Raw genomic sequence first — 23556 nt, 5'->3', positions numbered from 1 at the left:
TATGAAAAAAATGCTCAATTATCACTAATCATCAGGAAAATGGAAATCAAAACCACGAGGTATAATCTCGCCCCAGCAGAATGGCTATTATCAAAAAGGCAAAGAATAACAAATGCTGGCAAGGATGCAGAGGAAGGGGGACTCTTATTCACTGTTGGTGGGAATATACACAAGCACAGCTGCGATGAGGAACAGCATGGAGGTTTGTCAAAAAACTATAAATCTAACTATAAGTAGTGGGATTACTGGATCACATGGTAGTTAGATTTATAGTTTTTTGAAAGGGAATTTGTTTATCAAAGAGACATCTGCACTCATGTCTTTTGCAGCTTTATTCACAAAAGCCAGAGATGGAATCAACCTACATATCTAACAGCACATGTATGGATAAAGAAAATGTGGTATATATACACAATGGAATACTATTCAGCCATAAAAAGGCATCCTGTCATTTGCAGTAACATAGATGGAACGGGAGGACGTTACTTTAAGTGAAGTAAGCCAGGAACAGAAAGTTGAAAATCATATGTTCTCACTTATATGTGGAAGTTAAAAATAAATTGATCTCACAGAAGTAAAAAGCAAAGGATGCCAGAGGCTGGGAAGGGTGGATAGGGAGAGATTTGTTAAAGGACACAAAATTACAACTAGATAGAAGGAATAAGCTCTAATATTCTATAGTACTTTAAGGTGACTATAGTTAATAATATATTACATAGTTTCAAATAGCTAGAAGGATATAGAATATTCCCCACACAAAGGAGTGATAAATGTTTGAAATGACGAATATGCCATTTATCTTGATCTGATGATCACTATATGTTATGTGTGTTGCAATATCACTATGTACCCTACAAATATGTACAATTATTGTCAATTAGAATTTTTTTTTTAGATTTTAGAAATCAGGAAAAACTTTAATGCTAAACTCGCAAAAATTATACATATTACTGTTACACATTAATTTCATAAATACAACTGTAAAACTGAGGAAATATTTCAAAATGTTGATACCATGTTTCCCTGAAAATAAGACCTACCCATAAAATAAGCCCTAGCAGGATTTCTAAGCATTTGCCCAATATAAGCCCTACTAGGAAAATAAGACCTAGTGATGGGTGTGGCCATGCAGTATATCTGCACAACCCATGCATTTCGTGGAGGAATGGTAAAGACGAGCAGCCCTTCTCATCTGTCCCATGAGAGCTCTATTGCTTGACATGAGAGATTGAGGCCAATGTTTCTAAAGGAAATAAGAGTTGCAAGAAATTCAGGATGGAATCCGGGGTTTGGAGAATTATGATGATGTTCCAGAAGAAGACAACTTAACTATATTTGAATAAATGTAGATTGTTCTACTGTACTTAAAAAAATAACACATACCCTGAAAATAAGCCCTAGGGTGTCTTCTTGAGGAAAAATAAATTTAAGACCCTGTCTTATTTTCGGGGAAACATGGTAGTAGTTAATGCTGAATGACATGACCCAATAGATTTTCATTTTATTCCATTTCCTAAATTGTCCTAGATTACCTTGTACTACTTGCATATCTGAATCCCAGAAGCTCCCATGCAACCTGAGGGGCAATGGTGAGAATATGTGCAGGTGCTGCAGCTGAAAAGAAACTAAGACTTGGAATAGCTGTCAGTTTTATTTCCTGCCATAACAAACATTTAAGCGCATAACAAAAAAACAAGGGCACCCTGAGCACCTGAGGGCTGATACAGGCAAAACTTAGGCCCCCACACTAAAGTAGCAACTGCTGTGGGAATCACTGCCCTAAGGAATGATGCCCTTCCTGGGAGACATAAGGTCAGACCTACTCAGCTCCTTTACCCAGGCTAGGCTTAGCGAGAAACAGGGGGCCCAAAGCGCTGCATGGTCCGCACCACGAGGGAAAGCTGGTCAAGAAAGTTGAGGATGGAAATTCGGAGCAGGCGCGAGTCTTCAGCTTTCCAGCGGACGGCAAGGATACAGCCACTCACTGCAAGGTCCTTCCCAACGGCCCTTGGGCGGGGTTCGGCACCTGGAGCCAGGGACCCATGGGCGATTTCCGCCTCCAAGGAGGTCGGAAAAGGGATGCAGAGGGTGAATATGTGTGGTTGAATTCCTGGCCTTCCGGCCACAGGTACTGCGTCTCCGCCGGGACACGGGGTGTGTGGTGCCCGAGCGACAGGGGGCGCTCCGCCGGCCACAGCTGCCGCCATGCTCCGCCCCTGGCCGTCAGCGCCGCCTGCTGCACCTAGAAATTTTGAAAATTAAAAAAGCCACTTAGCTAAAAAACTGTTAATTAAAATTGTACAGCAATTTTTAGAGAATTGATATCTACACTATGTTGCATCTTTCAGTCCATGAACATGGGATGCCTCTATTTATTTAGATTTTCTTTAATTTCTTTCATCAACATTTTGTAGTGTCCGGTAAATGAGTCCTATGTACAAGATGTACACCTAAGTGGTTTTCTTTGAACAATTTAAACGGTATTGTATTTTAATATTGATGCCCATGTGTTCATTCCTAGTATATAAAAATGCAATTGATTTTTCTTTCTTTCTTAGACAGAGTCTCACTCTGTTGCCTGGGCTAGAGTGCCCTGGCATCAGCCTAGCTCACAGCAACCTCAGACTCCTAGGCTCAGGCAATCCTTCTGCCTCAGCCTCCCAAGTAGCTGGGACTACAGCATGCGCCACCACGCCCAGCTAATTTTTTCTATATATATTAGTTGGCCAATTAATTTCTTTCTATTTATAGTAGAGATGGGGTTTCGCTCTTGCTCAGGCTGGTTTCCAACTCCTGACCTCAAGCAATCCGCCCATCTCAGCCTCCCAGAGTACTAGGATTACAGGTGTGAGCCACCACACCTGCCCCAGGTCGGTTTTATGGAAGACAATTTTTCAACTGATGGGGGGGGGGGTTTGGAAGGGGTAGGGGAGGCGGAGCTCAGGCAGTGATGCCAGTGATGGGGAGCAGCTGTAAATACAGATACAGCTTTGCAGGGCCGCCACTCACCATGTGTGTGTGGCCTGCCCTCACCCTGTTTCCTAAGTTTTGTGGAAGACTATTTTTCCAGAGGGGTTGGGAATGGGGTGGCAGAGCTCTGCTGCTTGGTCCCTAAGATGCCCTGGACCTACTGGTACTGGTCCATGACCTGGGGGTTGAGGACTACAGATCTATATAGTGTATTTACTTACTCTAGTATATACATAGTTTCAAATTGCTAACCCATTCCCCTGTAAAAAACTTATGTGGATCACAGTATTTACATACTGCTTACTTGGTTTTATCCTTAAGTATCCAGTCAAGATACTGTTTCTCTGTTACCTAGGTGAGTTCTTTTCTTCCCCAGACCCTGCAGAGTGGCCATGTTACTCATTGTAATACAGCTAAATTCATTTGTTAATGTTTACATTCAGTTTTAGGTCTCCCCTCACCCCTACACATCTTTTTCTTTATTGCTTTACTATTTGGTTATGTTGACATATAAAGCTTTTTCAAAATGATTGTTAAATAATATTCTGTATATTTTATTTTCTAATGTATTTTAAACACTATCTTGATTTTAGCCCAGTGAGATCCAAACAGTAATCTAATAAATTTGTGCTGTTTTGAGTCACTAAGTAGTGGTTATTTGTTAGCAAAGCAATAGAAATCTAACAGACAACCTACATTCAAACTTTAAAGGCCTCTACAACTTGGTCTTGCTAACCTTCTGACTTTTCTCTATTCCTTTCCTTCTGGCTTATGCTCCAGACAGAACTCATTTTTACTCAAATATTATGCTAGTTGGTTTTAGCTGTTTACTTTTTTGGTACCTGAGGGCTATGTGAAACATTACTATGGTTCACAGTCCTTTACAAAAAGATTTACCATTCCCTTCTGAATCCAGCTACAAAATTCCCATTCCTTTCCTTCTTCCTACACTCCCCATACAGGAAGTCAACCATGTTAGTTTATGGTTAATCTTGAATTTTGTTTGCATGAATGAGCAGACATCTGTGTTTTCTTTTATTTTTTTTTTTGAGACAGAGTCTCGCTTTGTTGCCCAGGCTAGAGTGAGTGCCGTGGCGTCAGCCTAGTTCACAGCAACCTTAAACTCCTGGGCTCAAGTGTTCCTCCTGCCTCAGCCTCCCCAGTAGCTGGGACTACAGGCATGCGCCACCATGCCCAGCTCATTTTTTCTATATATATTAGTTGGCCAATTAATTTATTTCTATTTATAGTAGCGAAGGGGTCTCACTCTTGCTCAGACTGATTTTGAACTCCTGACCTCGAGCAATCCGCCCGCCTCAGCCTCCCAGAGTGCTAGGATTACAGGCATCAGCCACCGCGCCAGGCCTTTCTGTGTTTTCCTACATTCCTTTTTTTTTCCTTTCTGAGTAGAACAGTTGTCCCGTGGCTTCTGAGGGGATTGGTTCCAGGACTCCAGAGGATACCAAAATCTGATCCTCAAGTCCCTTATGTAAAATGGTATAGGATTTGCACATAACCTACATATCCTTCTACATACTTCAAATAATCTCTAAATTGATAATGCCTAATACAATGTAAATAATTGTTATACTGTATTTAAAAATTTGTATTTTTTTCATTTATTTAAATATTTTCGATTTGCTGCTGCTTGAATCCAGGGATGCAGAGCCCACCGATATGAAGTGCCAACTGTATACTATACTTTTTGATCTTAAGCAAACTTAGCTTTTTAGAGTTCAGTGAATTGAGCACAAGAAGCCAAGTCTTTTCTGTTTAAATGCTAAAGGCCAGATTGAACTGGATTAAAGCACGAGGCATGAAAGAACTGAAATATCAGCATATTTAACTTTCAGGAAGTTCTAATTCTTATCCATAGCTAGGCTCTACTCGGTGTTTCTCACCATAGATCCTAATAGTTGGGTTAAATTAACTGGTAAATGTGGGTAGCAGGGGACTGAAACTATAAGGTTGGCACAGACAAAATCAATTATTCCCTTTCGAGAGACTCACAGTGTGGATACGAGAACAGGGTGAGCTTTTTGGGAACAAATCAAATTGAAATCCTTGAATCCTAAAACCTTCACACCTTACCTAACTATGCCATCTTACCTAACCTATAGCTCTCTTGGTCCCAGAGTCTAAACGGAAGCCCTAACTACTAATATAGGGGTGGTACTAAAACACCAGGCACTTCCCCGATAATCTGCAACCCGTCTAGAGGGGCCAGAAACTGAGGACGAAACATCAGCTCCGAGATGTTCCTTCCCCTCAAGTGATCTTATCAGTGTTTGGTAAGACTTTTCTACCTCGAGCCTGCAGCGACGAAGGTTCCCAGGATCCCCAGCAGTTTCGATTGACGTTACTTCCGGGAAAAGTAACCTTTCTTCGGCGGTTGTAGGCCTGGAGAACTCTCGCGACATTTGCTCCCGCGAGATCTGCTGGCTCACTCTAGCGATGACATCCTCCTCCTCCTCCCCACCGCCTTTCGGCAATCTTCGCCAGTCCCAGCCCCGACCAATCTGCACTCAGATGGCATGGATCAGAGTCTCCCCCCGAACCCCGGTCCGCGCGGGGCGTCAGGCAGCAGCGGCGGGGTACGAGTTGCACGAGGCCGACGGCAGCGGCACTACGGGCGGCCACGGGCTGGTGACGAGCAGTGAGTGTGGGCGGGGCGGGGGTAGGCCAGCCGAGTAGCTGCTCGATTGTTCTGGCCTGGCTATGGCGCCTCTCCTCCCCCCCGCCATGGCTCCCCGTGTCCCTGCTCCGCTCCTCTCAGTGAGTGAAAGTGGCCGCCGCCGCCGCCGGCCCAGCGCCCGCAGCCGCCTCAGCGCCGCCGCCATCTTGGGGTCCCAGGAGCCGCCGAGGGAGCGAGCTAGGAGCGTCCACGCCCAACGCAGTCACGGTCCCACGGCCTCAGAGAGCGAACCGCGGCTCCACAGTCGGCGGGGCGACCCCCCCCTCCGGACCCCGCCCGCACCCCGCCCCCCCTCCGCCGCCGTCGCGGCGGCGGGGCCCGGCGGCCCGAGGTGAGGCGATTAGACGTGGGCGGGCGAACGGAGGGGGGGGTCGTGTAGGCCCCGTTGCGCCCCTCTCTGCGGGCGATGACTGGGCCGCTTCTTAAAGGGGCAGTCGCCCCCGGCCCTGGGATTTGTTGGGGTTAGTATGGAGGATGGGTGTGGACACTCCCCACAGGATTGGGACCTTAGGGACCTGGGCCGCTTCCTTCCCCTCTCATATCTCTGGAGGTACGGGGTCACGGCGGTGACCTTAGTTACCTGAGGAAGCCCGTGGGGCGCCCACACGTGGGGCGTGTGTTAGACCAGGTGCACGTGGGACTCGGTGGGGCGGTGTCGGGCTAACACGTGTGTGGGTTTGCGGGTGGGGAGGGGCAGGGCGGGGGCTGGTTGGGCTAGAGTGGGAACCAAGTGAGGGTTATACCTGTCATTTTAAACAAATGAGATTTAAGGGCTTATAAGTGTCAATTTGTGGGGAGCAAGTTGGGATATGGTTGAATGGTGCACACTGCTGGTTAGTGTTGGGTGGGGGCAGGCTAACACGTGCATAGACTTAAGAGTGTGTAGGTGACACCTTTTCTGGTTTTTTAGGGCGTCTAGGCAAGTGTCATCCTATTTTGACATTTCTTCTTGAGCTTGCTGATGAAAAGTACTACTTCCGTAATCACTGAGGATGGAAGCCCCCTACAGTTTAGGAGTGATAGAGCCTAAGAAGGCACTTAACTATTCTAGTTAACAGCCAACTGTGCCTGGAATTCTTTGATTCACACACAGTCTCTTGTTTCATGTTCTTGTACTAGTTAGGAGTGGGGGAGGGAATTTGGAGGTTGTCCTCGCTAATATCACAGGTTAGCTTTCCAGTCAGTGGCTTTCATGATTTCCTTTCCCAACAGAATTTTCATTGTGGCTTTTCAGTGGCAGCTTTTCGTTTTTTTAAAATTTAAGTAACAGCTTTATTGAGATATGATTCACATATCAAAAAATTTAGGGTCTTAATGTGTATAATTCCATGATTTTTTTTTAGTATATTCATTGAGTTGTACAGCTATTACCACTATTTAATTCATCACCCCAAGAAGAAGCTCTAGAAGCTACTTAGCAGTCACTCTCCTTTCCACTCTCTCCACCTCTGGCAACCACTAATGTATTTTCTGTCTCTGTGGATTTGACTATTCTGGACAGTTCCATTTTGTATAAACAGTATGTGTCCTGTGTCTGGCCTCTTTCACTTAATATGTTTTCAAGGATCATCTGTGTTGTAGCAGGTATCAGGATTTTATTCCTGTTTATTGCCAAATATTCCATTCTGGTTGTGTTTTATGCTTGAAATTCCCACCTTCTTGGAAAACATTAATTTAGGATTATTATATATGGTAAAAGTTGTATACCTTCTAGATTTTAAAATGAATTTTGTTTTATTTATTTACTTATTTTTTTATTATTTTATTTATTTATTTATTTGTTTTGAGACAGAGTCTCACTTTGATGCCCAGGCTAGAGTGAGTGCCATGGCATCAGCCTAGCTCACAGCAACCTAAATCTCCTGGGCTCAAGCGAACCTACTGCCTCAGCCTCCCTAGTAGCTGGGACTACAGGCATGCGCCACCATGCCCGGCTAATTTTTTCTATATATATTTTCAGTTGGCCAATTAATTTCTTTCTATTTATAGTAGAGACGTGGTCTCGCTCTTGCTCAGGCTGGTTTGGAACTCCTGATCTCAAGCAATCCGCCTGCCTCGGCCTCCCAGAGTGCTAGGATGAATTTTGTTTTAAAATGGCATTAAATTTCATTGTTTTAGTTTATTTTGTTCTTTTCCTTTACATTTTGTTTCAGAAGAATGCAAGTCGAATTTTTTTTTTTTTTTGCCTCAAAAAGTGACATTTATTCAAAGAAAAAAAAATGACAAGATGTCCATCCCTTGGCTCCCTTCCCTCCCTCCCAAGTCGAAATTTTTTAATGACGGTTTTTAATGACAGGGTCTTGCTCTGTTGCCTGGGTTAGAGTGCAGTGGCATCATCACACACAGCTCACTGCATCCTGAAATTCCTGGGCTCAAATGATCCTCCTTCAGCTTCCTGAGTAGGTGGGATTACAGGTGTGTGCCACCATGCCCAGCTAATTTAAAAAAATTTTTTGTAGAGATGTTTGTCGTCTTGCTGTGTTGCCCAGGCTGGTCTTGAAGTCTTGGGCTTAAGCGATCTTCTCGTCTTAGCCTCCCGAATTGCTAGGATTACAGGTGTGAGCCACCACACCTGGCCTAAATAAATTTTTGAAAGTCTGCATCTTTTGATAGAAAATAACTGTAGAGAGCACAAATGTGATTAGAAAATTTAATAACTAATAAAAATATTTTGTGTACATCAAAGTGGAAATATTAAATCAAAAGATCAAATAATAAGCTATAGTGTTATAATTTCACTTAATAAAAGTTTGTCATAGTATTACCAAGAAAAGTTATCATAACAGCTTTGACTGCTAGTTACTCGTGAAGACACAGAGATAAGGAAGGAATAATGGACACCTTTTCTGACCGAGAGAAGATAAAAACTGACTTGGAGATTTAACGTGTCAACATAGAAGTTCACACAAAATATAAATGCTAGGATGCTGTGGATTTTTTAGTGCACAGAATGGGATAGGGTTAATAGGAAATTGTGTTTGTAGGAAAATAGTTGATAAGTTTTTGTTTTGGCTTTTTTGAGACAGTCTCGTTCTTTCACCCTGTGTAGAGTGCAGTGTTGTTGTCGTAGCTCACTGCAACCTCAAACTCCTGGGCTTAGTGATCCTCTTGCCTCAGCCTCCCAGAGTGCTAGGATTACCTGCATCAGCCACCTTGCCTGACCAAGTTGATAAGTTTTAAAGTTGGATCTTAAGCATCAGAATTTTGATATGATAGGTTGTCTGTAGTATACAGTGGATGAGAAGAGCATAGTCACTAATGTTGGTTAAATGTCTCTTATGAGCCAATAACTATGGAGGTACCTTATATATTATAGTTTTGATCCCCACAAAACCCTCTGGTGGATAGTCTCTCTTTTTACCATGAGAAAATTGAAATCCAGTGAAATTCTATAACCAGTAAATGATAGACTCATTATTCTCTTGTTATAGTCCTTCTGCCTTCCCAAATATTCTAAAGTTTTTAATAAGATTCTTTATGTACATAAAGTCAGAAATTCAATTACAAAAACATTAGATTCACTTGTTAATCGTGATATAGTAGGTTAGGGTTGAAAAGTTGGTCACAAAGTACATAAGGGAGATTTCCTTATGTGTTAGGTCAGAAGTAGATCAGTAATAGTAAATATAGTTGAAAAATGAGATACAAAAAAAATCATTGCTACTAAATGCTGTCCTTTTAACAGACTAGTGGAAAATGGGTAAATTGTATGACATGCCTTTTTTTTTTTTTTTTTTTTTAATATTTGAGACAGAGTCTTGTTCTTTTGTCTGGGCTAGAGTTCGGTGGTGGTATCATAGCTTACAGCAACCTCAAACTCCTGGGCTCAAGCAATTCTCCTGCCTTGAGTAGCTAGGACTGCGGGTGTGTGACACCAAGCCTGGTTAATTTTTTTTCTATTTTTTGTGGAGAGAAGTTCTCTCACTAAGCTCAGGCTGGTCTTGAACTCCTGGCATTAAGTTAACTGTCCTCCCACCTTGACCTCCCAGAGTACTAGGATTACAAGCGTGAGACACTTTGGTCAACATGCTTTTATATAAACCTTCACTACCAAGGATTGACGGCCTGTGTGATGTCTCTAGAGCAGGGTTTCTCATTTTTATGTGCCTTGGGACTCTTTGGCAGTCTAATGAAGCCTGTCAACACCTCAGAGTGTGACTTCTAAATGTATATAATATAGTTCTTGTATTTAAAAACAATTTGTGATGTAAGAAATTTGCTTTTTATTATTGAATTAAATGACTAGTGGTAGCCTTGCCAATATTGCTGCATGTGCTGCCTACATTTATAATTATAATTGTAATTTCAATTATAAATTAGTGAAAATAAGGTATAAATTTTTTTTCATCCAAATTCATAGACCCTAGTTTAAGAACCCCTGTCTTGGAGAGTTTTGGCCACATAGCTCAGTTATTTCATGTGGGATAAACCAGTGGTTTCCATACAAGAAGGATTGCTGACTTCTAAGTTCTTGTTCACAAGAGCATGAACATGACTTCTTACAAGAAGAGCCATTAATACTTTAATGAGAAACCTGGTAGTATAGGAAAGGCATTGGTTTTGGGCTTATAAAGACTTGGGTTTGATTCTTACCTACTGGGTAAGTTACTAAATTTTTTTAGTTTGAGTTCTTATCTTTAAAATGGGGATCATAATTTCTGCTTCTGTGATTAAATGGTGCGTTAAAAACACTCAACACATCAATGAATGTTAGTGTATTTTCTTCTTTGAAGAAATAAATATGCCAAAGTCTATGATATATATTTAGTTTTTATTTATTTATTTATTTATTTGAGACAGAGTCTTACTCTGTTGTCTGGGCTAGAGTGCCTTGGCATCAACCTAGCTCACAGCAACCTTAAACTCCTGGGCTCAAGCAATCCTGCTGCCTCAGCCTCCCGAGTGGCTAGGACTACAGGCATGTGCCACCATGCCCAGCTAATTTTTTCTATATATTTTTTAGTTGGCCAATTAATTTCTTTCTATTTTTAGTAGAGATGGGATCTTGCTCTTGCTCAGGCTGGTTTCGAACTCCTGACCTTGAGCGATCCTTGCGCCTTGGCCTCCCAGAGTGCTAGGATTACTCGAGTGAGCCACTGTGCCCGGCCTACATTTAGTTTTGATTTAGAAGAGGAAAAACAATTTATGTAATTTGAAGGAACAAAATATATGGACATGGAGTTTTCTCAGTTATTCAAGTATAGAATATACGTTTTTAGGAATGCTACTAAGAATATTCTTATTTCTTATAAAAGAATGAATAAGGTGCCTCTGGGTTTGCATGGAACAGCTCTTTTGGTAAGAAGTTAGTAGCAGGCCAGGCGTGGTGGCTCACACCTGTAATCCTAGCACTCTGAGAGGCCGAGGTGGGTGGATTGCTCAAGGTCAGGAGTTCGAATCCATCCTGAGCGAGATCCCGTCTCCACTAAAAATAGAAAGAAATTAATTGATCAACTAAAAATATATATATACAAAAAATTAGCTGGGCATGGTGGCACATGCCTGTAGTCCCAGCTACCTCTGGAGGCTGAGGCAGTAGGATCTTGAGCCCAGGAGATTGAGGTTTCTGTGAGCTAGGCTGATGCCACGGCACTCACTCTAGCCTGGGCAACAAAGTAAGACTCTGTCTCAAAAAAAAAAAAAAAAAAAAAAAGTTAGTAGCCACATAGGATAAAGTGTGGTTAAATCTTTCATATCTGTGTGCATGAACAGAGAAATGGCTAGTGAAGATCAATATGATAAAAAGCATGGTAGACCAAGTGATCAGTTTATGTCCCTGAGAATGTTGCCTAAATATATTGCCAGAAGGGCCAGTAAAATGTTAGTTATTCCCAAGAAGGGTATGAAAAACAAATTTAAAAGTAGGCTGTATTATCTTGATAAGAAAAATCTCGATACATCCACTCTTAGACTATTGAATGAAGATTCCAATTATTGTACCTCAAGAAAGAGCACATTGAGCAATAGTGAAGTTTCCAGTAAGTGGCAGTAAAAATGATGAAGGCAATGGTGAGGCTTTCATATGAAGATAAAGAGGGCTGGGTGCAGTGGCTCATGCCTGTAGTCCCAGCTATTTGGGAGGCTGCAGCTGGTGGATCACTTGAGCCTAGGACTTCGAGGTTATAGTGAGCTGTGATCGGTGGCCACTGCTTTCCAGCCTGGGCAACAGAGTGAGAGTCCCTGACTCTTAAAAAAATAAATAAATAAATAAATAAAAAAAAATATGACCGCAGAATGAGATAGACTGTGAATGGTATTGAGTTAGGGAAGAAACATAAATAATAATCCTGGAAAATTAGAACTAGCTTGAAAGATGAATATTGCTTGACAGGACTTGAATAATGAATGCTTTGTTTTTAAAACTCCTTAGTGCAGAAGGTGGTTAAGTCTCAAGAACAGAGACCAGACAGTTCAAAGATTATAAAACCAGTGACTTTTGTGATCCAACCCTTCTTCAGTTCTGGTCAGTAAACCATTTATTGATATTTGTACCTAGTGGTTTATGTAACTCCTTATTCCATTCATTTATGTTTATTGAGCACCTAGTGAATGCTTTTTTTAAAGAAGAGATTAGGTCTGCCTCTGTTGCCCAGGTTGTGTGCAGTGACGTGATCACAGCTCATTGCAAGCTTTAACTGGTGGGCTTAAGTGATCTTCCTGCCTCAGCCTTCTGAGTAGCTAGGACTTCAGGTGTGTGCCACCATGCCTAATTAATGGCTAATTTTTCTTATTTTTTTGTAGAGATGAGATCTAGCTGTGTTGCCCAGGCTCATCTTGAACTCCTGGCCTCTAGTGATCCTCCCACGTTGGTGCTGGGATTACAGGTGTAAGCCACTGCACCTGGCCAGTGAATCCTTTTTGATGCAACCATAAACCGTTTCTTGAGCATTTGCCATGTTCAAGGGACTGTAATAGTCTGTGGGGCATACAAGGGAATCAATCCAGTTGTTTATGTATGTGTAGAGAGTTCAGAGTGGCTCTACAAAGGTAAACATACTATTAGGCAAACTCTTTAGTGCCATAGAGGAGAAGTATTAACCTAAATGTTTCTCTTGAGGTGCAGATATGAATTACCAGTACTTAGTTTTTGGTTTGTTTTTAAATCATAATGAGACATTCTTTTCATTTTTTAAAAGGTCCTAAGCTGCCTTTTTAATAAGCAACATTCTAGTGGCAGTGTAGGTTAGCTAAATTTCTTTTAGATCCAGATGCTCTGGGTTGGTTTTGTTTTTTTTTTTTTTTTGTTTTTTTTTAAAACTATAGATACAGATCTTAGAGCCTGAGAAGGTTTGAATTTTAGCTCTCTCTCTCAACTTTGTGGCCTCTGGAATACTATGTAAGCCTTAGTTTAAGTTAGGATAATAGTCCCTACATCATAGAGGATAATCATGAGAAGTAAATGAATACATAGAAAATGCTTGGAATATTACCTGGCACATAGTGCTCTCAACAAGTGTTAAATCAATTTGACCGAGAGTTTAGTTTAAACTATTTTATTTATTCATTCATTCATTCATTCATTCATTCATTCATTCATTCATTCATTCATTCATTCATTCATTTTTGAGACAGTGTCTCGCTTTGTTGCCCAGGCTAGAGTGAGTGCCGTGGCGTCAGTCTAGCTCATAGCAACCTCAGACTCCTGGGCTCAAGCAATTCTCCTGCCTCAGCCTCCTGAGTAGCTGGGACTACAGGCATGTGCTACCGTGCCCGGCTGATTTTTTTCTATATATATTAGTTGGCCAATTAATTTCTTTCTACTTATAGTAGAGACAGACACCGGGTCTCTTGCTCAGGCTGGTTTTGAACTCCTGACTTTGAGTAATCCGCCCGCTTTGGCCTCCCAGAGTACTAGGATTACAGGCGTGAGCCACTGTGCCCGGCCTAGAGTTTAGTTTAAACTATTGAGACCAGAACCTTTTTACTGTGAGTAGAATATAACTAATATCTTTCTTTAAATAAGGCGGGGAAAACCACATCAATAAAAAACTAATTATATTGCATTAACCTTTGTGTTTATATAATGAATGCCAATAAATGTTAATAGAAATACTTAAGATTATAACTCAAAGAGGTGGTGTTTTGCAATATTAAGCAGGTTTTAAAATATTTCTGTCCAGGATGTCATTCTAATGTTAGTAATAATTTGCCCTTTTAGAATCACTCATACAATACAATAGTAGGCCAAGCTCTGAAGCAGGGCTTGGGAAAGTTTTTCTGTAAAGGGTCAGATAGTAATGTCTTAGGCTTTGAAGGCCATACCTTCTCTTTGCAGCACTTCAACCCTGACTTAGTAGCGTGAAAAGCTGTGGTCAATATGTAAGTGAATGAGTGGGACTATATTCCAATAAATTTTATTTATGAGCACTACAATTTTAATTTTATATTTTCATGTCACAATTTTTTTTTCCAGCCACTTAAAAATATAAAAACCATTCTTAGCTTAGCCTTTACAAAAATGGTCAGCAGGCTAGATTTGGGTTATAGGCTGTACTGGGTCAGTCCTTGCTCTAGAATTTTGGCTTAGCCACTCCCTGACTATGTGATCTTGTGCAAGTTATTTAACCTCCAAGCCTTAATCTATCTTTGAAATGGGGATAATAATACTATCTACTTTATAGAGTTGTTAGAAATAAGTTAGATGATCTGTGTGAAGTGCTTAACACCATTCATGACACATAGTGTTTAGGAAATGCTATATATTATTATCATCTAATTTAACCCTCAATTTTACATTGAGGCTTTGGGGACCCTGAGAGGATAGCTGTTAGTCCTAAGGTCTATCTGTGGCTTGTCAGTGGGTTAAACTCACAGCCCTTGACTTACCAGCTTACCTTACCATGCTGCTTCCATCAAGGGTTGTAGTGCTCTTTAATTCAGTTAAAATTACTGCTTGATAAAAAGTGTTCTATTTGATACTGTAATGATTGGATACATGATATTATGCATTTATTAAAATCCATAGCATGTGGAACTTTACAGCATAAAGCATAAACTTTTTTTTTTTTTTTTTTTTTTTTGGAGACAGGATTTTGCCCTGTAGTCTGGGCTACAGTGCAGTGGCGTCATCATACCTCACTGCAGCCTCTAACTCCAAGAGGCAATCCTCTTGCCTCAGCCTCCTGAATAGCTGGCACTACAGGTGTTAATGTCCACACCCAACTTACTTTTTTTTCTATTTTTTGTAGAGACAAGGTCTTGCTTGCTGTGTTGCTCAGGCTGGTCTCAAACTCATGGCCTCAAGCAGTCTTCTCACCTCAGCCTCCCAAGGTGCTAGGAGCACAGCTGTGAGCCACCTGCCAGGCTAAGAGTAAAGATTTAATGTGTGCAAATTTATTTATTCATTTTTTTTAAAGCCAGTCAAATTTAGCAGTGGGGGGTTGATTTCCAACTTTAGTGATACTGAAGTTAAGTTCCGGTAACCCACTACCATCAGGTCAGCCTAATGTGTGCAAATTTAAAAAATCATTTAGGAAGTCAAAGGATTTCAGGAACTAATGCAGACTGTGACTTGAGAATCTAACTGTATCATACCCTAAGGGAAGAGGGGAGGAAGTAACCTTGGCTATGAATGGAATGTGTGAGACAAAAGGAACTGCACATAGGCACTTTACTCTAATTGATAAAGGTGTGTCCCATAGGGGTACAGGTTAACATTTCTTTTCTTTCTTTCTTTCTTTTTTTTTTTTGAGACAACATCTCACTCTGTTGCTCAGGCTAGAGTGCTATGGCCTCAGCTTAGCTCACAGCAACCTCAAACTCCTGGGCTTAAGGGATCCTCCTGCCTCAGCCTTCCAGGGTTAACATTTCTGATGCTGATTGATATACATGTATACTGCAATTGAACAATTAAGTAAATGGATGGCAGGAGATAGGCTTCTCACCGTTGGAGTGGGAATTTACAGATAAGGGCAGGAGGCTAGAATGATTCACGTGGTAATACAGTAGAGCTGGAGATATCAGCAAGGACCCATGTTTACATGTAGAAATATTTGTAGATATATGTCCATACTTGAGTTAATAAACACATATCTTTCCATGTTCTGTCAGCTAAGAAAATTAAAAGAAACAACACTCAGGAACATACCTAGTGCCCAGATCTTAGTTTCTAATACCATTCTCCAATAAAAGGAACTAGAGCTCCTTGGAGAAATGGCTGATACTAGGATTGGGACAGGAAACATATGTATAAGATAAGCCTTGAGCATCTTGTAGTGCCAGAAAGTAAGGAAGTGCTAAACAACAATAGGTAGCAGCAACAACCCCACATTAATGGGGCTATGTCAAAGGAGCATGGGAACCCTCTGAAAGAGCTCCCGAATGACCAAAGCTGGAACAATTTTGAGTAGTGAAATAAAGAAGTATTGGATTATAACCTATAGTATAAAATAAATATATGAGTCTGTATTGATACAAACAAATGACTGAATAGTTTAAAGTACTGCTTGAATTACTCCAGTGGCATGGTTTTGTGTCCTGGGAGCCTGTGATTTGCTGGAGGTACTTCAGACGATATTGGAGTAGTTAATCTTGTGGGGCTTTGGAGTGGGACTTCTTGGATTCCAATCCTGGCCCACTCTGGCCGTGTGACCTTGGGCAAATTATTTAAGCTCAGTTTCTTTATCTGTACAATAGTGGTTGCATTCATATCTTTCTCATATAAGGTTTAAATGAGTTAATGCGTATAGAAGATGCACATGCATATAAAATATTTGGCACGTAGCTCTCAGTAGAATGTGTTCCATGTAACTTCCTTATTACAGTAGTATTTGATAAAATAAAGATTTTGGACCCTGCTTGTAATTCTTTGTAATGGAAGCCTCCCCTCTCCCTCTGGCCAACTTCTTGCATAGAGAAAAAATTCTAACATTAATTCAACAAATGCTTATTGACTACCTAGTTTAATGCAAATTTATCTGTTTTTTCAGATTGTTAGACCACATAGTGGAGAGAATGGCAGTAATTATATTTGCTATTAATATAATAATTACAGGTCTAAGTGGCTGAAATATCTAGAGATTGAAAAGCAGGATCCCGCCGGGCACGGTGGCTCACGCCTGCTCACGCCTGCTCACGCCTGTAATCCTAGCACTCTGGGAGGCCGAGGCGGGCAGATCGCTCAAGGTCAGGAGTTCGAAACCAGCCTGAGCAAGAGCGAGACCCCGTCTCTACTATAAAAATAGAAAGAAATTAATTGGCCAACTAATATATATAGAAAAAATTAGCCGGGCATGGTGGCGCATGCCTGTAGTCCCAGCTACTGGTGGGGGGGGGCGGGCTGAGGCAGCAGGATCGCTTGAGCCCAGGAGTTTGAGGTTGCTGTGAGCTAGGCTGACACTGTGGCACTCACTCTAGCCTGGGCACCAGAGTGAGACTCTGTCTCAAAAAAATAAATAAATAAAAAACAGGATCCGATTAGTATACGATTCAACTCATGCTTATTTTTATTTATTTTATTTTATTTTTTTTGAGACTCTGTCTCAAAAAAATAAATAAATAAAAAACAGGATCCAATTAGTATACGATTCAACTCATGCTTATTTTTATTTTTTTTTTGAGACAGAGTCTCACTCTGTTGCCCAGGCTAGAGTGAGTGCTGTGGCGGCAGCCTAGCTCACAGCAACCTCAAACTCCTGGGCTTGAACTCCTGACCTTGAGCGATCCGCCCGCCTTGGCCTCCCAGAGTGCTAGGATTACAGGCCTGAGCCACCGTTGCCCGGCCAACTCATGCTTATTTACAGATGATTTGTCTTTGGGATGAATTACCTGAATTTAGATTTTCAGTCTTCCTTTGCAGGACACAATTCTACACAGCTTCTCTGTTACCACTCATATCAGTTAAGTGTGTCCATTCCCAAATTGAAAACTGACATTTAGTATAGTAAAGCTAAATATAAAATCAAATTTCAGAATATCAGTTGGTTTTCCATGTTTCTTTATATTCTCAATAGTAACCTCTCACTATCACTTGTGTAATAATGGAGGGTTGACTATATCCAACTGATAAGTAAATTTCCCCAGTGCTTTGTATGGGATCTCTACATTTTACAAGTGACTACCAAGTAAGCTAATGTTATCTTTCCTTTGCTGAGGAATGAACTGAGCTGCTCAAATTTTTCTAGGCTTTGAATTTAGTCCTTTAAATTATCTACCACCCTAAAAAAATAAACAAAATAAATAAATTATCTCTCCTACAGAAGCATATTTGTTTCAGCTATCTCATTCCCTGAATAAGGTAAGTGATTTCATGGACATAGTTGTCAAAGTTGTTGAAGTCATTGATTCTTCAGTGAGAGGGATCTTTTTGTTTTTAAATTTTTAATTGAATAAATTGTTATTCATGTTGGGTGCCTTTTGCCAGAAGACTTACGAAATACAGCTTAGGGGCTATCAATATAGCCTAACTTTTTAAAAAATTTCCATGTGAATAGTCTACTGGCTAGATCAAGAAACATTCCCCCTGCTTTTGGATTTCTTGATTTAGTAATATTTAGACCCTAAATACCTCATAAATAAGGATTAAACTTGTTTCACCAAATGTTCTGTCTATGGTATATACTACAGCACTTCTCTTAGGCAGTTGTGCAAATAAGGCAATTTCTTTTATTATTCTGATGTTTTTTTTCCCTCATATTCTCAGAGATATTCTTTTAGGAAGTTGAAATGATTCTTTCCTATAGAAGAAAGCAAATCCATTGTTATTGATTTTGTTGTCCTTGGTAATATATTTCATTTGGGGAAACGATCAAATTTCATTAAGGGAGAAAAATAGGGAAGGGAAATAATATATAAGCACTTATTAATTTCTCACGATATACTTAGGTTGGCCAAAGTATTTTTCTTCGCTATTTTAGAAATTTATGGAAGGGCTGTCTTTTTTTTTTTTTTTTTTTTTTTTAGCCAGAAGTTCTTCATTCCATTTAAAATGCAGGTATTATTTTTATCCCCAGCGCTCTGTGCTCTGGGTAAACCCTAGGCCTGTCAAATTGCTAGACTATTTCCATGCTTGTCCAGTGATCCCTTCAGTTGAGCAGGTTGTTTCTGACCTCCATGATCTGTGGAGTGGAGGGCTCTGTCTGCCTCTACTCCTTGAGGGCAAGGTCATTTGCTGCTTGTGTCTGGTTCAATATCTGGTACATGGTAATCTCCTAATAAATATGAGCTTTGTGATTTTATTTACCTCTTATTTATTATGGGTAGGGTGACCAAATCTACCTGGATTATTCAAACCTGGATACTTTTGAAAGTGAAAGGAGGCCAGGAATGGTGGCTCAGTCCTCTAATTCCAACACTTTGGGAGGCCAAGGCAGGAGGATCACTTGAGGCCAGGAGTTCAAGACCAGCCTGGGCAAGAAACCTTGTCTTTACAAAAATATTTTCCATTTTTTTCTTTTTTTAGACAAGAGTCCTGCTCTGTTCTGCTGCCTGGGCTAGAGTACCATGGCATCAGCCTAGCTCATAGCAACCTCAAACTCCTGAGCTCAAGCAATCCTCCTGCCTCAGCCTCCCAAGTAGCTGGGACTATAGGCACACACCACCACGCCTGGCTAATTTTTTCTAATTTTAGTAGACACAGGGTCTCACTCTTGCTGAGGCTGGTCTCGAACTCCTGAGCTCAAGTGATCTTCTTGTCTTGGCCTCCTAGAGTGCTAGGATTACAGCTGTGAGCCACTGCACCTGGCCAAAATATTATTTTCTTTTTATGGTTAGCGCTTTTTATGTTCAAAGCAATTTTTACTTACCCCAGGTCACAAAGATATGGTCTTACATTTTTTTTAGAAGCTGTATCGTTTTAGCTGCATCTAAGTCTATGATTCATCTCTAATCTCATTTTTGTGTATGCTATGATGTAGGGGTTTGAGGTTCTTTTTCCCCATGTATAGATCTCCAGTTGTTCTAGCACCATTTGTTGGAAAAATTTTTCTTTCCTTGTTGGATTGTTTTAGTGCCTTTGTCAAGAATTAGTATGACCATCTAAATGTAGGTTTCTCTCTGGACTCTGTTCTGTACCATTGGTCTATTTGCCCTCATACCAATACAATATCATCTTGATTACTGTGACTTACAGTAAGTCTTGAAATCAGATAGTGTAAACTCCAACTTTGTTCTTTTTTTCAAACTTGTTTTGATTATTCTACATTCTTTGCATTTCCATATAAATTTTAGACTCAACTTGTCAGTTTCTTCAAAAACCCTTGATTTTGATTGGAAATGTGTTGAATCTATAGATTAAATAAGGGAGAATTGATATCTAATAATATTCCAATCCAAGAACATATATTACTAATACATATATTAATATATCTATATATAGATATAATTCCTTTGTCAGATATATTAATAAAGGACTCCTATAACTCAATAAATAAGACTGTAGTTTTTAAAGAAGTGTTCAAAAAGCTTCAACACACATTTCACAAAGGAAGTTACACAGGTAACCCAAAGCATATGAAAGGTTCTCAACTTTATCAATTATCAAGGGTGTATAAATTAAAATTACAATGATAGACTACTCACTACCTACCAACATAGAATGGATTAAAAAAGGTCTTTTTCCTTTTTTTTTTTTTTTTTTTTTTTTGAGACAAGATCTTGCTGTGTTGAGTGCAGTGGTGTGATTACAGCTCACTGCAACCTCAAACTCCTGAGCTCAAGTGATCCTCCTGCCTCAGCCTCCCAAGTAGCAGGGACCACAGGCACGTGCCACCATGCCTGGCTAATTTTTCTATTTTTTGTAGAGACGGGGTCTTGCTCTTACTTAGGCTGGTCTTGAACTCCTGGCTTCAAGCAGTCCTCCCACCTTGGCCTTCTAGAGTCCTAAGGTTATAGGTGTGAGCCACCACATCCAGCCACAGATTTTTTTGAGATGGGGTTTTGCTGTATTGCTCCGGCCATTCTCAAATTCCAGGGCTCAAGCAATTGTTCTGCCTCAGTCTCCCTTACAGCTGAGACTACAGGCTTGCCACTATACCTGGCTAATTAAAAATTTTTTATTATTACTGTATTTTTTCAGAGATAGTGTCTCTCTGTGTTGCCCAGTTCGACTGGTCTCGAACTCCTGACCTCCAGGGATCTCTCACCGCAGCTTCAATTACAGATGGCCAAAATTACAAATTGTAAGACCAAGAGTTGACAAAGATGGGGGAAGCAAGTAGAACTCTTATACATTCTTGGTGGTAGTGTAAAATGATAGGACCATTTTGGAAAATTAGTGATTTCTTTTTTTTTTTTTTTTTTTGAGACAGGGTTTCACTTTGTACCTGGATTACAGTACAGTGGCATTATCATAGCTCACTGCATCTTCAAACTTCTGAGCTCAAGCAATCCTCCGTCAGCCTCCCTAGTAGCTGGGACTACAGGCATGTGCCAACAGCCTACCTAATTTTTCCATGTTTTTGTAGACAGTGTCTCACTCTTGTTCAGGCTGGTCTCGAACTCCTGGCCTCAAGTGATCCTCCCATCTCAGCCTCCCAAAGTGCTGGGATTACAGGCGTTAGCCACTGCGTCCAGCCAAATGGGTGATTTCTTACAAAGTTAAACAAATGCCTGTGACTCAGCAGCCATTCCCAGAAATTTACCCAGAGAGAAATGAAAACCCAAATATCCATCAATATATAAGTGGATAAACAAATTGTGTTCTGATTCACCACCAAAAGGGGGTGAAATAGTAATACATATACCAATAGGTATGGATCTCAATATCATGCTGGAAAAAAGAGTACATACATTATGATTCCCTGTATATAAATTTCTGGAGCATACAAAATTAATGTGTGGTGATAGAAATCGAAACAGTGATTGCCTCTGGGACAGGGTAGGAGTTGACTAAAAAGGAACATAAGCCTGAGAAAACTTTCTTGGGGTAATGGAGCTAGTTGTTGTTGTCATCTTCTTTTTTATTTTATTTTTTTTTTTAGAGACAGTCTCGCTATATTACCCAGGCTGGACCCAAATTCCTGGTCTCTAGCGACCCTCAGTGTCCTGAGTGGCTAGGACTACAGGTACACCATCACCCCACCTGGCTTCCTGGGGCTATTCTTCATACATCTTGATAGGAATGTGAATTATACAGATATGTGCATGTGTGAGAACTCAACAAGCTATATATTTGGTATCTGTACATTTCAACATTTGTGAATTTTACCCCAGTTTCAAAATCTTGGTAATTTTTTTCACTAATACATACATGGTAAGAATTTTGAAAACTACCAAAATTAAAAAAAGAAAGTAAAGGTCTCCTATAGTCTAGTTCCCAGAAATAAACACATTCAGTTATTTGGTGAGTATCTTTCTAGATATTTTCTAGTCTTATTGGTGTAGTGGTTAAAGGCTGGGGATTAGGGATCAGATTGTCTGGATTCAAATCCATAGACCCTATTAAGTTATATAACCTTTAGCAAGTTACTTAACATGTGTAAGCCTTTGGTTCCTTATCTGTAAATGGGATAATAATACTAACAATCTTTTTAAACAGAAAATTGAGTAGGTACTGTGTGCTAGAGGTATTATACTAGAAATTTATAAGAACCCTCTGAATATACGGAATTTTAATTTGTCAAGTGTAGCATATATTTTTAACAATTTACTATTTCTTTTTAAACTATATATTTTTTCTGTGCAGAAATGTTACATTTTTAAATATGTTTATTGATATATAACTAATTTACATACAGTCCACAAAATCACTCATTTAAAGACTTTGTGGTTCTAGTATATTCAGTGGTTGTAGTGTAGTCTCAGAGTTGCAACACTTACCACCATGTAAGTTTGGTTTAGTAGGTGAGTTGTTACATACTTCTCTGTGAATTCCAACTTCCATGGCGATCATCCTGCTGTAAAAAAACAACCACATTTATATTCTTCCCCCCTTCATCTTTCCCTTCCTTCATTATGGTTTTGATTTGCATTTTCCTGGTGGCTGTAGATGTTAAAGCATGTTTTTATGTGCTTATTATCCATTGGTATATCTTTTTTTTTTTTTTGAGAAATGCCTATTCAAATCCTTTGCTTATTTTAAAATTGGTCTTTTTACTGTTATTGTGTTTAAAAATTAGGCCGCTCACAGTGGCTCGCACCTGTAATCCCAGCTACTTTGGAGGTTGAGGCAGGAGTGTCATGTGAGCCCAGGATTGTGAGGTCGCTGTGAATTGTGTTGATGCCACTGCACTGTAGCCCAGGCAAAAGAGAGAGACTCTGTCTCAAAAATAAATAAGTACATAAATATTCTGGATATTATTTCTTTATCAGATATATGATTTGTAGATATTTTCTTACATTCATCAGTTTCTTCATGATATCATTTGTGGTGCTAAAGTTTATTTAATAAAGTCCATTTATTTATTTTTCTTTTTGTTGATTCTGCTATTAGTTTAACATCTAAGAATTACCTTCTCCAAGGCCATGAAGATTTATCCCTATGTTTGCTTCTAAGTGTTTTATAGTTTAGGTATTAAGTTAATGTCTGTGATCTCTTTTGATTTTTGTGTATGGTGTAAGGAAGGGATTCAGTTTCATTTTTTTTTCTTTTTGCATGTGACCATCTAGTTGCCATAGCACTGTTTTTGTTTTTTTTGGTTTTTTTTGAGACAGAGTCTCACTTTGTTGCCCAGGCTAGAGTGAGTGCCCTGGAATCAGCCTAGTTCACAACAACCTCAACTCCTGGGCTCAACCAATCCTTCTGCCTCAGCCTCCCGAGTAGTTGGGACTACAGGCATGTGCCACCATGCCCAACTAATTTTTCTGTATATATTAGTTGGACAATTAATTTCTTTCTATTTATAGTAGAGACAAGGTCTCGCTCTTGCTCAGGCTGGTTTCAAACTCCTGACCTTGAGTGATCCGCCCGCCTTGGCCTCCCAGAGCATAGCACCATTTTTTGATAAACTTTTCTT

The 23556-nt window shown here is 40.2% G+C and overlaps 1 protein-coding gene across 3 annotated transcripts in view; it reads left to right on the top strand.

Annotated features, from left to right (window-relative positions):
- The first annotated feature begins 5460 nt into the window (after nt 1-5460).
- Nucleotides 5461-23556, top strand: part of INO80 (INO80 complex ATPase subunit) — a 141960-nt gene continuing 123864 nt past the window's right edge. For all 3 annotated transcript variants that reach the window (XM_076004255.1, XM_076004254.1, XM_012766455.3), the window contains exon 1: nt 5461-5996. The gene's annotated coding sequence lies outside the window, so the exon portion shown is untranslated. The remainder of the gene's footprint in view (nt 5997-23556) is intronic.

The sequence above is a fragment of the Microcebus murinus genome, chromosome 6, assembly GCF_040939455.1.
Source record: "Microcebus murinus isolate Inina chromosome 6, M.murinus_Inina_mat1.0, whole genome shotgun sequence".
Taxonomy (NCBI): Eukaryota; Metazoa; Chordata; class Mammalia; order Primates; family Cheirogaleidae; genus Microcebus; species Microcebus murinus.
Note: the sequence above shows the minus strand (reverse complement) of the source record. Positions and strands in the feature narration are given on the sequence as shown.